This window comes from Mustela lutreola, chromosome 8, assembly GCF_030435805.1.
Source record: "Mustela lutreola isolate mMusLut2 chromosome 8, mMusLut2.pri, whole genome shotgun sequence".
NCBI lineage: Eukaryota > Metazoa > Chordata > Mammalia > Carnivora > Mustelidae > Mustela > Mustela lutreola.
Genome location: NC_081297.1, coordinates 67,429,919 through 67,444,436, shown reverse-complemented (window position 1 = coordinate 67,444,436; position 14,518 = coordinate 67,429,919). Strand labels below are relative to the sequence as shown.

Here is a 14,518-nt window from a genome sequence, read left to right as displayed (position 1 = left end):
GACTGCCAGAGGGATTCCCAGAAAGGGTCTTTTCGTAGGAAAAAAAAAAAAAAAAAAAAAAAAAAAGGACGATGGGAGCTGAAGTAGCAGGGAAGAGCCTTACTATGCTGGCTGGTAGATATTCTGGCCCCTCTACTTAAGAGGCACACAGTAACTTCTTAAATATTTGATGATGATGATGATAGAAAAAAAGTCTTAAAAATAAAATTAAGTGAAGTAGGACGAAATGGTGTGTCTTAGACCCCATTCCACATCTCTTAATCATGAGATAAACTGGATCTCACTGAACGCAGCATTGTAATGACACTGGATTCATGGTATGGATCTCAAAGCAGTATCCTAGCCACTTCTTTTTTGAACAATTTTGGTCATTTGGATCCTTCCCTTTAAGATGTTCTTTTCCATCCATTCTCTTGCCCGATGGTACTTACCTGACGACTAAGTGTCGAGTTGGGAGATGGTAATTAGATGTCACATCCTATTCTCCTGGTTTAATTTGACCTTTTCTTGATGAAGTGTTTTCTCCCCTCGGGTACTGGCATTTGAGGCCACCTAAGCAAGCTATTCTGGGATGTTCGCTGTAGCAGAACTTCTCATATAAAGGGCTTCAGTGTGAAAAGTCAGTCATTTCATTTTTTTAAGTTAACATTTCTGCTGATTAAACAGATTCTGCCCAACCTTTAGACAAAGGCATAGAGCGTAAGTGTATATTACATGACAAATGATAAGTGCTTCCAGAGAAGGTAAATATAATTTAGGTTCTAGATCACTCCCTTGTCTAACTTTTCATTACTTCACTGACAACGGTAGTGATCTTCTTGCTGATGAGATTTTTGCTCTTTCCTCAAGCGGAGATTTATACAGACTTGAGATATATATTTTGGAGGAACATTTGTTTTGTGGTAGGAAAAGTGAATTATCTCTCAAGTTTTCTCGTTGCATTTTTCATTGAAGATTCGTCCTCATTTCATTGTCCTCGGAGAATTGTGGATGCTGTGGTTTGTATTTTTTTCAAAGCGGATTTTGAAGTTGGCAGAACAATTATGTTTGCATTTGTCTTTTATGCCTAAGAAATAATTGACTATGCTTGTGGGATATCCGTATTTTACACTGACTAATTTGATTATTGAGGATGCTCGGTTTTTTGGCTTATGGGTTTTTTTGTTGTTGCTGTCGTCTTGCTTTTGTTTTGTTTTGAGAGAAGGAGGTCAGCAGGGCACGAAAAGCCACTTCTCTGAGATTATTAGAATTTAGAGCAGGGGCATCTGTGTGGCTCAGTCGGTTAAGCATCTGCCTTTGGCTCAGGTCATGATCCCAGGGTGTTGGGATCGATCCCCACATCAGGCTCCCTGCTCAGAGGGAGGCCTGCTTCTCTTTCTCCCACTCCCCCTGCTTGTGTTCTCTCTCTCTCTGTCTCTCTCTCTCTCTCTCCCAAATAAATAAATAAAATCTTAAAAGAAAAAGAAAAGAATTTAGAGTAAACAGTTTCTTTCAGAAAGATCTGTACATATCCCTTTCTAGAAATTACAATCTGTAGGCTTGCAGGAGAAAGAGGTCCAAGCAGGAAAAAGAGGCAGATTAATTTCTGAGGAAGAATATGTGTTTGGATGCCTCACAAATTTATGATTTAGGGTAATTTGGTACCACCATAATCAAAATGTTACCATGTATTTTTCTACACAGTAATATCCATTTTAGCTCAGCCAGATTTCCAGATGTTTGCTGATTCTGCAGCATCTAGAGTCACTCATTCTAAATACTTAGTGAGACCTGGGGAGGAGCAAGACACTTGGGCTCTGGGCAAGGGACACTTCTGTATTAAATCTTAGTTGGTCCTAGTTCAGATCTTGTAAGGAGAGTTAGGCACAGCTCACAGGGCGTTCATTACATCATTCAAATATCCAGCATACATTTGCGATTCCTGAATAAGTGAACTCAAAATAAACTTACTGTGATGCAACCTCTCTGTACAGCAATTACATCCCTTTCACGGTTGTGGTACCTTCTATCTTGATAGTACCTTTGTACATAAGAGGAGCTCAATAAATATTTGTTGATGGCAGACTGGGTGTAGGTAGACACTGGCCTGAACTTGACTGTCCCATCATGGGGCTCCTTATCATTTTCTTCTTATGAACTCTCAGTAGATACCAAAGAAATGGATCCAAACTCCCCCCCAAATCTATGTTTACAGCTTTGGCCAGACTGACTCTTACTCTTTAAGTGTGTAAGCACAAAACAGTTAAACAGTAGAATCTGGGGAGACAGGAAGCGGATGATGTTAACCGTAGCTGCCGCTACAGAAGGGGGATGGGCGTGTTGGCCTTTACTGTGCAAGATAGGAAACAGCCAGAGAGAATAAGGAAGGGTATGGACTTGGATCAAGTGTGAACTCTTGTTCACCAGCTGCTTGCATGAACCAGACTGGGGTCTCATAGCGGTCCTGCGCCATCGACATTTCAAGGTAGGAAGGATGGGTCCCAGAAGTAGTTCAGTAACTTGCCCAAAGTCTCACAACTCACCTTTGGTTGATTCTGGACTATGGCTCAGACAAGTGTGCTTGGAAGCCCAGGCCTTTCCCATTCTGCTCAGCTTTGTCCCTCCTACCCTCTGGAGAGGGGACACCTGCGTGGCAAGCTGCTCATTTGAGGAAGACTCTCTCCATTTTAAGTCTAAGACACAGGTCATTGAGGTAATGAAGCATGTGCTGGCTTTTTTTTTTTTTTTTTTTTCTTTTTTAAGAAATGAGGAAACAGTGATTTCAGAAGCGTGGCCAAGTCCCAGGGAATCCAGGCAAAGCAGAGGAATCGGGTTTCAGGAAACTTAGGAAGAATATCAGAATTAGGCTCAAGGAGACTGGGAGGAGAAAGTCCTGTAGAGGCCAAGACCATCTTGGGAGCTCAGGCAGTAGAATTCCAGGGTCTTCTGGAAGGCTCCCACCATGAACGTGACCCATACAATTCTCTGCAGGTTTTCTTCCTTGAGCTTCTCCGCTTCTCTTTCATTGTCAACTGGTTCCCCCACCCCCCACCTTGTACTCACCATCCTTTTTTACAGTAGCTGCGGGCCCGCTGATTCTGCCTCCTCTCAACCGCAGTGTGCTCCTGGCTCCTCATGGCCCCATTTCTACTTCAAGTCTCCTTCTGCTGCACATTCTGTACAACCTCTCACTGCAAACATCCACGGTTCTCAATTCTAACTCCCAAGAGATATTAGATCTACTGCTGGACCCAGTGCCACCCTGTTTGGAAAGGCCGTTCCTGTCAGAATATCTCGTGGGTTGTTACCAACCTATCGATTTTGACTGTCCCTGTGTTAGGGATCCCGCTGGGTAGAGTCACTTCAGGAGAGCTCAAGAACACCTTGCTCCTTCAGAAGTGCCGACGGACCTATGGGCTGGGGACTGAAATTTGGCAGTGACAGAGAAGAGTCAAAACTGATCTCCCATCAATAACAGGTCAGCCGTGGAAGGGGGAGACCCTGAAAATGCAGTGACATAAGATGGTAGCCGAGCAGGACTACCTGGGGGGCTGGAGGAGGCACTAGAAGAGAAGAAAAGACATCCAGTTGGGAGCTGAAAGTTCCTGGAAAATGAGCTGCAGACCAGGAGTCATCAATAAGACATCCACAGGGAACAGCCGGCTTCTCACAAAGGAACCACCAGGGACCTCCAGGAACACTTCTCTTCCTTCTGCTTGCGAATTTCAGGAAAATGTGTACAATCTCACTGACAGCAGAGATCCTCTTTAGTTGCTTGATATGGAATCTGAGAATATGACATTCCTTGTGTATTTGCCTCTCTTAAACTTATTTTTTGAAATTGTTATTTTTTCAAATAATTGACATACAACATTGTGTTCATTTCAGGTATCAACCATGATTAGGTATTTATATATATTACAAAATGATCTCTACAATAAGTCTAGTTCAAAATCCATTGCCATACATAGTTACAATTTTTTTCTCTTGTGCTGAGGATTTTTGTTTATTAAATATGCAATACAGTATTATTAACTATAGTCACCAAACTACATTATCTCTCCATGACTTATTGATCTTATAACTGGAAGTTGGTGTGCCTCTTGATCCTTTTAACCCGGTTTGCCCAACACCCACCCCTCACCACTGGCAACCTCTAATCTGTACTCTGTTCCTATGAGCTGGGTTTATTGTTGTTGTTTTTAGATTCCGTGTATAAGTGAGATCATACGGTGTCTGTATTTTTCTGTCTGACTTATTTCACTTGCATAATGCCCTCAAGGTCCATTCATGTTGTCACAAATGGCAAGATTTCTTTTTTTGTTTATAGCTGACTAGTATTCCACTGTATGTCCGTACCACAACTTGTTTATCCATTCATCCCTCTACGGACACTTAGGCTATCTCCATATCCTGCCTATTGTAAATGATATTACAGTGAGCATGGGTATGCATGTACCTTTTCAAGTTAGAGTTTTTGTTTTCCTGGGATATATACCCAGATGTGGAATTGCTGAATTATGTAGTAATTATGTTTTTCATTATTTGAGGAAACACCATACTGTTTTCCATAGTGGCTGCGCCAGTCTGCCTTCCTACCAACAGTGCACAGGGTTCCCTTTTCTCCACATGCTCACCAACACTTATTTCTTTTATTTTTGATACTGGCCATTCCAACGGGTATGAGGCAATATCCCATTCTGGTTTAGATTTGATGAGTGACGTTGAGTATCTTTTCATGTGTCTGTTGGCCATCTGTTTTGTCTTCTTTAGAAAAACATCTATTCAGATTCTGTGTCTATTTTCAGCTGGATTGTTTGGTTCGGTTTTGGTTTTGGTTTCTGCAGCTGGTTGTGTGAGTTCTTTATGTATTTGGAATATTAATTACTTACCAGATATATGATTTGTTAAGTTTTTCTCCCATTCAGTAGGTTGCCTTTTCATTTTGTTGATTGCTTCCTTTGCTGTGCAGAAGCTTTTTTTTTTAAAGATTTTATTTATTTGTTTGACAGAGAAAGAGATAGGAAGAGAGGGAACACAAGCAGGGGGAGTGGGAGAGGGAGAAGCAGGCTCCCCGTTGAGCCAGGAACCGGATGCGGGCTCAATCACAGGACCCTGGAGTCATGACCTGAGCTGAAAGCAGATGCTTAACAACTGAGCTACCCAGGCATCCCTGTGCAGAAGCTTTTTAGTTTGATTTTTCTCTTTTGTTGCCCTTGCTTTTGGAGTCAGATCCAAAAAATCATCAGCAACACTGAGGTCAAAGAGCTTTGTTTCTAGGTTTTCTTCTAGGAGTTTCATTGTTTTATGTCTTACATTCAAATCTTTAATGCATTTTGAGTTAATTTTTTATGTGTGGTGTAAAAAACAGTCTAGTTTCGTTCTTTTGCATGTGGTTGTTCGGTTTTCCCAACACCGTTTATCTAATGGAGAGACTGTCCTTTTCCCACCATATATTCTTGGCTTCTTTGTCATGAATTAATTGACCATATACACATGGGTTTATTTCTGGGCACTGTTCTATTCATTGATCTATGTATCTGTTTTAAGGTCAATCTGATATTGTTTAGGTTATTATAGTTTTATAATATAGTTTGAAATCAGAAAATATGAAACCTCTAGTTTTGTTCTTCTTTCTCAAGATTGCTTTGGCTATTTGGGGTCTTCTCTAGTTCCATGCCAATTTTAGGAATATTTGTTCTATTTCTGTGAAAAAAGCCATTGGAATTTTGATAGGGATTATATGGAATCTGCAGATGGCTTTGGGTAATATAGACATTTTAACAATACTAATTCTTCCAATCCATGAGCATGGAATATCTTTCCATTTATTTGTGTCACCTCGTTTCTTTCATTAATGTCTTATGCTTTTCAGTTTATAAGTTTTTTTACTTTCTTCATAAGTTTTTTCCTAGTTATTTTATTCTTTTTGGTGCATTTGTAAACAGGATTTTTTTAAAAAAATTATTTCTCTGCTAGTTACTATTATGTATAAATACAACAGATTTTTGTGTATTGATTTTATATCCTGTAACTTACTGAATTCATTTATTAGTTCTAACAAGTTTTTGGTGGGGTCATTGGAAAGCTCTGTATCATTTGCAAAAGAGTTTATCTCTTCCTTTCCAATTTGGATGCTTTTAATTTCTTTTTCTTGCTTAATTATTTGGGAGAAATTATCTTATTATATGACTAACACAAATACACAAATGTATTCTCACTATGAAAAATTCAAACAGGGGTGCCTGGATGGCTCAGTCAGCTAAGCAATGGTCTTCAGCTTAGGTCATGATCTTAGGGTCCTGGGATCGAGCCCCACATGGGGCTTCCTGCTCATCAGGGAGCCTGCCTCTCCCTCTGCCTGCTGCTCCCCTTGCTTATGGACACACTCGGTCTCTTTCAAATAAATAAATAAAATCTTAAAAAAAGAAAAAGAAAAACAATTCAAACTGTACAGATAAAGCCAATGTCTGCCTTGGCTTAGTTTCCCAAATCCTGCTTCTTACCCAGAGGGCATTCTGGGTAGCCTTCCTGATCTGTTTTCATGCATACGAAGAGTTCCATTTGATTGTTGAAAGCCCTCTGCAGCACTTTGCAATCTAGAACCACCTAAACCAAACCAAACCAAACCAAAGGAGATAGGTGAGATTTCTCACACCTCAGAAATACCTGCATCCAATTTCCACACACAGGTACTGAAGGCCATGGAAGGCTAAATAATTGAGCAGATAATTCAAAGTCAAAAATATTATTTGGCTAACGTATATAGAGGCGCCTGGCTGAAGTCGCCTCTTATTCTAGAAGCATTAGACAATCTATGGCTTGGCTCCTGCCTGGTCTGGTGCTGTGAACTGATAAACAGTAGCTGAACTGAGCCACTATAGTGGCCAAGGTTAACTGATGAAAATGAAAGTTCCTTCATCATAAACAACTACAAAAAGTCACACCAGACAATAACAGGAAAGTGAGGACCTAAACAAAGAAATGGAATTTTTATTTGACAGCCCCCCCCACCCCCCAGTGATTATTGTTATTTCCTTTCTAGCCACATCATCTAAACTCTTCATGGGAAAGTTGAAGCCGGAATTTAATCCTGCATGGAATCCTCACTGATTTATAATTTAAAATTTTATGAATTTAGGAAAATTATCAAAGAAAATTCTGAATTTCAAAACTCCCTTTTCAAAAGTGGAGTTTAATTACAAAGTGTTTGTAGCCGCTGAAACAGTCCAATTAGGACCATTCAGCTTTTTAAATGATTGGCAATCAGGACATCAATTAGCAGTATTTAGAGATGAACATCTGCTAACACCTATTTGCTTAATCCAAAACCATTCAAGAACCGAGGCACTTGGCTTGTAAACCACAGGAAGGCAAGGATTTTATGTTTCTATTCCAACATCCTTCCCCTGCCTCCCCGACAGCATACACATACACATACGGGGCACTTACCATACCCCACACACGAGCTTGCAGTAAATGCATATTGACTGTCAAAAACATAACATTGACAAGGCCCTGGAGATACAGGAATGAACAAGGCAGACAAAATACTCGCTTTCCTAGTACTAATATTGGAGTGGCCCGTGGCGACAGAAAATAACCTTAAAATTAAAATCATTTCAGAGAGTGATCAAGGAATGAAGAGAAAAAACCAAGGCAAAGGGAGAGGATGATTTGAACCGGGTATAATATTTTAGTTGGAGTGGCCTGGGAGGTCCTCTTTTAGGGGCCCATTTAGGTTGAGATATGGATGATGGGAAAGAACCAGCCAGGCTAAGTAAGATCTATAGTACAATTGGAGAAAACAAACAAATCCACAAGAATCAATGAGCAAATCACAAAGAGCTACAATGTATGGGTGATGGCCTTGAGGGCTTTAACCAGCTGGGAGGTAAAAGCTCTATCTGGGTTAGTGGAGGGAAAACTTGTCCTCGATCCTCTTAGGGTCCCTGACTGGATCTGAAAATCAAACTGACAAAGACAGGTAAACAGAAGAAATGCACGTGAATTTTATTTAGTGTAAGTCTTCTACAACGCTGAAGCCTTCATAAGGACATGAAGACCTGAAGAAGCAGTTAGACCTGTGCGCTTTTATGCCAGGTTTGATGGAGAGTGGACAGTCATGGGGGAATATGACAGGACGAGGAGTATCTGGTAAGAGGAGTAAACTGGGGAAACCTAGCAAGTCCTGTTTGTTAGGATTCTTCTTGGTGTCCCTTTGTCTTTAGAGATAGCATGCTTCTTTCCCCCAGGGACTGGGTGTAACAAAGGCACGGGGTCTCACATGAGGACTTTATGACTTATTTTGGGGAAGAAGGCTGAGATGGGAAGGAGGTCACACTGACCTTCCTGCTTCTGCCATGTTCTCAAATTCCTTCAGCTTAAAATATCCAGTAGGCTAAGGTGCCATATTTTGAGGTAGGAGCCCTGAACGCCATCAGTGGTCTTGGTATGTCTGTATCTGATCTGGGTAGGATTTAGGGTGAAAAAAGAAGGAAAAGCAGAGGACTTCACAGACAAGGACAGAGGTGAGGCAATGCAGGGGAGAGAGGCATGACACGTAAGGAATCACTCCATGTTGGGGTCATGCAAGGGCTTGGCCAGTATCTGAGAGTGGCCTCCTTAAACTGTGTGTACTTCTTGTCTTTCCTGCCTCCTCCTCAACAGCTAAGGAGACCCTCCTGGCTGAGAAGGAAAACTGCAGGCCTGGTGCCATCTCTGGTGTTGCTCTGAGAGGGCTTGGCACCACTAGCTAAGTCTTGGCGTTCTTCTGTATTGAAGGAAAATAATTTCAGGGAATCTCAGCATCAGACAAGGCCACTCTGTGATCATGATGGATCAAGATAAAAACAAGACCACTTCATAATCATGTCTGAACACAGACAAGACTTGAACCTTGTCCAAGTCATTATACCAAACATCTCTCCCAGCTAATATGGCAGATGGCTGCTTCTTTATCAATTACACCCCTAGTCTCCCTGCAATCTGCCCTCCCCCTACCTAACATTTATAATGATACCAACCAGAGAATGAGCCAGCCTCCTGAATAGCACCCGATCTAGAGCAAGCCCTACTCCCTTGAACAATCCCCCAAACCAGCAAGCACAAGCCTACATCCTGTAGGTCTTTTCTAACACTCCCACACTCAAACATCCACTGGTTATGCTGGGGTGTTCCTGGTGGTCTTTCCTGGAAGGCAGTGACATAAGGGAGAAGATGTCCCACTGGGGTGTGAAGGGGAGCAATGTTAGGTGGTGGTAGGACCTGGTCAGTTCATGAGATTGAGGATGTAGGAGGGCTCAGTCTTAGAACCGAGAGGCCATGGGATGGGAAACTTACTGTTGGCCCTTTAGGAACTGAGACTGGTCCAAATGGAAATTGTGGTACTGGAAAGTTGATGTGGCCACGTACACAGTTCATATGGGTGTCAGGTGGGTGGCCTGGGCTAAGGGGCTATTTTTCACAGATAGGAAAACTGAGGTAGCAGCTAAATGACTTCTCAAAATTTGCATATGGACTGAAACAGGGCTTCTGAGTCTCTTGCTTTTAATGTCAGCACTAGCTCCACCTGGCCCCATCCCACTCCTACCCTTACCACATGTAATATTACTAAAAAAATGAAACTATTTCTTGGTTTTTCAAAAAGGTCATTTAATATGGAAATGCCTATGAGAAATTTAATAAATAAAACAGTTCACACTGTACCTGTGAACTTAATTGTATCATTCATTAAGCCCACAGAGAAGGGAGCATCTCAGCTAACTGCTTGGTGCTTGGTCTTGTCTTCCCAGAAACACAAACTTCTCTGTCTCTTGCAATTCTCCAGAGCTCATAGCCATGATGTGGCTCCACTGACAAAGCTCCAGGGCTTCATTTGAACCCTCACGCTGCCTTTCAGTCAGTGCCCTCCTCCAGAGGCCATGTTGACACCCTGAGAGGTCTAAAAGAAGGCGAAGGCTAAGAAAACCTGACACCTGGTAGAAATGCATTCCAACGAATGCAATTGCTCCATAGTGGACTTTTCAGCTGGCGTTTCCACAAAGAGGCCTGATTTCAAAGTAAGACAGATGTTGCAGGATTAGGTAACAGAGAAAGTCTTCTCAGTCTTGGAAAGGACAAGACATGGGCCTATGTCTCAGGCTCTGAGGAAGAAACTTCTCACTTTCTTTCCCTGTAAGTTTGTGTGGTGCCATTTCTCCCACCTGCCTTGGGTTATTTTCATGGGCATCTCCTTGACCTTGTCAGATCCCAGAGGACAGGATGTGCCACTGATACGCCTCTGTGTTCTCCACAATGAGTCTGGTGCCTGTCCCCAAGAAGGTTCTCCATCGTTGAGTGACATTGTATTTGAAATGCTCTGAAGATCTCAAAAATAGTTGGCGCTCTCTGATGGGAGTTTTGCTAGTTGGAAAAGTGATGCAGGATAACTTCTCAGCAGGGTTTGAATTTTGAGTGCCAGGGAAAGAACAGCCTGATTGGAAGAGGGGCACATTTCACTAGGATACACTCTGTTATCTTTGTTTTACATTTAAATGAAACATTTAGGGCTACATAAAATTTGGATGACACATTAAGGGCAATTTCCTCAGCATGATTCAAGTTGCTGATTAGAGATCTGAGGCCTCCTGGAGTATGCTGTTTGTGCTGCTGATTGGTTAAGAGCTGTTTCCCAGTGTGGGGTGGGCTCATTTTCCCTTGGAGAACTGAAGAGCAGGGCCTTTCAGGCACAGCCAAAGAGAGCTCTCTCTTCAAAAAGTCTGGTCCCCTGAGCTGAAGCTCTTGAGCTCTCTTCCTAACTACACAGGAAGCAAAGAAATGTCAGCTGCACTGTGGGGTGAAGAATTAACCACTCTCTGAAGAGGTCTGACCTTTGCTCCTGGCTGCTAGTAGGTATTCTCTGGTATTATTCTATTGGGGAGCAGTGGAGGGTCTAACAATGTGATTTAGATGGGGGGAAGGGGTTGGCCACCCTGGAAAGACCAACATGACTTGGGGTCAAGGCTTTGGGTCTCCCAGTATCAGTGGCCCGGAGACTGAGGTCAACAACATGTTATCAGTCCATCTTGCCTGTGTAATGGAGCCCCAAGAAAAACTGAACACTGAGGATGAGGTGAGCTTCCCTGGTTGACAAGACCCTGTGTGAATTGTCACATGTTAATGTCATACAACACATCTCACCTCCCTGGGTGAAAGCCCACAGAAGCTCTGTATTTGGAACCCTCCTGGACTCTGCTCTGTGTGTCTTTTCCTTAGGCTGACTTTATCTCTGTCTTTCCTCTCTCTGTAATAAAGAGTACCTGTGGATAAACCAGCTTTCAGTGAGTCCGGTGAGTCTTTCTAGAAAATGCCAAACCACACGGTGGTTTGGGGTGCCCTTGAACTTACAGTTGGTGTCAGAAGTGAGGACAATCTTGGGCACTGTGCCCTCTACCTTTACAACTGGCACTAAAGCTCTCACATATACCCTCTCAGGAAAACTAGACCCCAGGCCCTGGGAATAAGGAATTAGTTTACTCTCAGGGAAGAATCTACCCTGGGATTGGGAGTAGCCCAGTTTAGAGTTGCTGGTGGTGGAGGATAAGGGACAATGTGCTCCATATCCCCCCGCAAACCTGACAAGAATCTATCAACAGTAGGTTTACCAGCTAACTAGAAACATTAAGGAAACCTGCTTAAATAGATTTTAAGGCACCTGTGCATATGGAAAGCACAGAGTAGAAGAAAGAGCAGTTAACTTGGAAACAGCAGACCAAGTCTCTAGCTCAGGTCTAAACTCAGCTGAGTAGGAGAAAAACATGCACATTTTATTTACTATTTTTAAGGGCCCATGGGAGTCTCAAGGAAAATGAAGATCCAAAGAAGCATTTAGAACTGAGAACTTACATACTTTTTAAGCAAAGAAAACAATGTATTTGTGGAGAAGTGACAAGACAGAGAGATATGGGCAGTTAATAATGGGAAAATGACTAGGGAAATATAGGGAAAATGAAGGAAGATGAGGGTCCCCTTAGAAAGTTTGCTCATACAGATCCATTTTGATGATGACTTCTAGTCTCCGGTGATGAGAATGTTCCTCTCTAATTCAAAGAGATACATACACCCCTGTCTTTATAGACATGTTATTTATAATAGCCAAACTATGGAAGTGGCCCAAGGGTCTATCAACAGAAGAATGAATAAGGAAGAGGTGGTATATCTATACAATGGAATATTACTGAGGCACAGAAAAGAATGAAATCTTGCCATTTGCAATAATGTGGATGGAACTAGAGTATGTTATGCTAAGCAGTCAGTCGGTTAGACAAATACTATGGGATCTCACTCATATATGGAATTTAAGAAACAAAACAAATGAGGAAAGAAAAAGAGAGGGAGAGAGAAAGAAACAGAGAGAGAGATAAGCCAAGACACAGACTCTAAACTATAGAGAACAAACTGTTGGTTACCAGCGGGGAGGCTGGGGTTGGGAGGGGATGGGTAAAAGAGGGGAGGGATGAAGGAGGCACGGGGATGAGCACCCGATGATGTGCGGAAGCGCTGAACCAGCGTGTCACACTTCTGAAACTAATAACACTGTGTTAACTCTACGGGGATTCATTGAACTTAAATAAAAATAAATAAATAAATAAGCAAGCAAACATCTCATTAGACGTGTCAGAAACTGAACTAATCTTTTCCATCCCTCCTCTATTCCTACTTTTCCTCATGTCAGTGGAGAGCAGTTCCACTCTTCCACTGGGAATCCTGCCTCCCCCTGTTACACTGGGGTCCGACCACCGTCACATCCCACCGGGATTATCGTTAATAGCCGTTTCACAGGTCACTATGCCTCCACCTTTGCGTCCTACAGTCTATTTTCAAGCAAAGCAGCCGGAATAATCCTGTCAAAACCCAACTAGACCACGAACCTTCCTATGGGTCCTATCTTATTCAGAGTGGATGGCAGAGTCCTTCTAATGCTGCACAAGATCCCCCTTCCATCTCTGACTGCTGTCCCACTTGCTCCCTCTACTCTGGCCATCATGGACTCCTTGCTCTTCCTTCAACATTGCAGCAACCTCCTGGCCTTAGAGCCCCTGCACTCGCTGTTTCCTCCATCTGGAATGTTCTTCCTCCAAATACCTACATGGTTTACTCATTCCCTTCTGTTAAGCATCTTCTTCAAATGCCATCTCTTCAAATGAGTTCGACTCTGATTGCCTTGTTTATCATTGCCAGAAGTCCCAGCCTCCCAGCCCCTGCCCCAGCATGGCTGACCTTTATCACCTGTTCTAATTTGGCCCTTACTACCTTCTTATATATCGTACAAAATACTTACTAATTTTTCTTGTTGTCTCCTTCCTCCATAGTCAAGCTCCACAAGAGCAGGAAATGATGTCTGCTTTGTTTTCTGATATACACCTAGAAGAGTGTTTCACATATTAGATGCTCCATATTTATTCAGTAAATGAATGAGATTAATTGGGTGAATAAGAAATAGATGAAGAACATCTTTCATAGAAAAGATGAACAGGAATCACCAAGAAAGGAATTTTACTTTTTTACTACCTATGCATTTAAAAGTTAATCATGTGTAACAAAACTCAAAGATAGTCTACTACACATATACTTTAGAAAACCCCCAGGCGTCTCCTGAAGTAAGAATTTTTTAAATTTTAGTGTAAACCAGTGCTCATAATAAAAATTCAAAATTTAAGTCTTAAGTCACTTTTTCCAATTCTGGGAAAAAAGACTTGAGGTTATTATATGCACTTTTGCTGAAGCCTATGTATATGGCTTTATGTTTTCTCCATAGTACTGATACAAGTATGGATTTCGTTATGGGACTTTTACTCATTTTTAATTTCTATCCATGCTTGTTTTTCAAAATTCCTACTATCCCTTTGTTCCAAATTTTTATTTTCAGCACTATTTTAAGCAGGTGAAGCCTAAAAAATTAGGAAAGACATTTTGAACCATCACTGGAACTCAAGTTTTTTTTTTTTTTTTTTAATGCACATGGAATTATCTTAATGATATTAAATGGCTTTGCTATAAATAATCCTCTAAGGATATTATATAAAAAGCTTTTAGATAATTAAGGCCAATTTTTAACATTGTTTTTTAATCTGAAGGGTTTGGATTGAAGCTGAGAACAGTATAAGAAGACTGCTGGCTAATGTCGCTCTGCTCTGCCCAGTGCGGGGGGTGGAGGAGAGGAAGGGGCGAGGGAGGCTGCCCACATCCCTAGGAGCTGTTGTACCTTCCCCTTCCCCATACTGTACAGCCAAGAAAACCAAAAACTGTAACTAAGTTAAACAAGTTCCAGGCCAAGTGGTTAAAACCATGATTTTGGTGTGATTGCCATAAAAGCTCCAGAGGGCAATTGTTTATTTCAAATATTTATTAACTGTTAGTGTTCATATTAAAAGCATAGGGAGTTATGAGGAGTAAGGTATCAAACTATTCTTTTCTAAAGAAGCTAACATTTAAAATTTCTGAAAATATTCATTTCGTCTATAACATTTTACTGGGAAATATATGCAAATGTAGAAAG

At 41.7% G+C, this 14,518-nt stretch overlaps 2 long non-coding RNA genes across 5 annotated transcripts in view; one reads left to right on the top strand and one right to left on the bottom strand.

Moving 5' to 3' along the window:
- The window catches only part of LOC131838843 (uncharacterized), an 80,545-nt gene that overhangs the window by 21,890 nt on the left and 44,137 nt on the right, over nucleotides 1-14,518 (bottom strand). For 3 of the 4 annotated variants that reach the window (XR_009356712.1, XR_009356714.1, XR_009356711.1), the window contains 2 exons: nucleotides 13,301-13,383; nucleotides 7,968-10,453 (listed from right to left, as the gene is read on the bottom strand). This is a non-coding gene — a long non-coding RNA (uncharacterized LOC131838843). Of the gene's footprint in view, nucleotides 1-7,967; nucleotides 10,454-13,300; nucleotides 13,384-14,518 lie in introns of those variants that run through there. The other variant, XR_009356713.1, reaches the window with a different exon arrangement.
- LOC131838844 (uncharacterized) lies at nucleotides 55-11,293 on the top strand. Its single transcript, XR_009356715.1, has 2 exons — nucleotides 55-2,464; nucleotides 3,058-11,293. It is a non-coding gene; the product is annotated as an uncharacterized LOC131838844 (long non-coding RNA).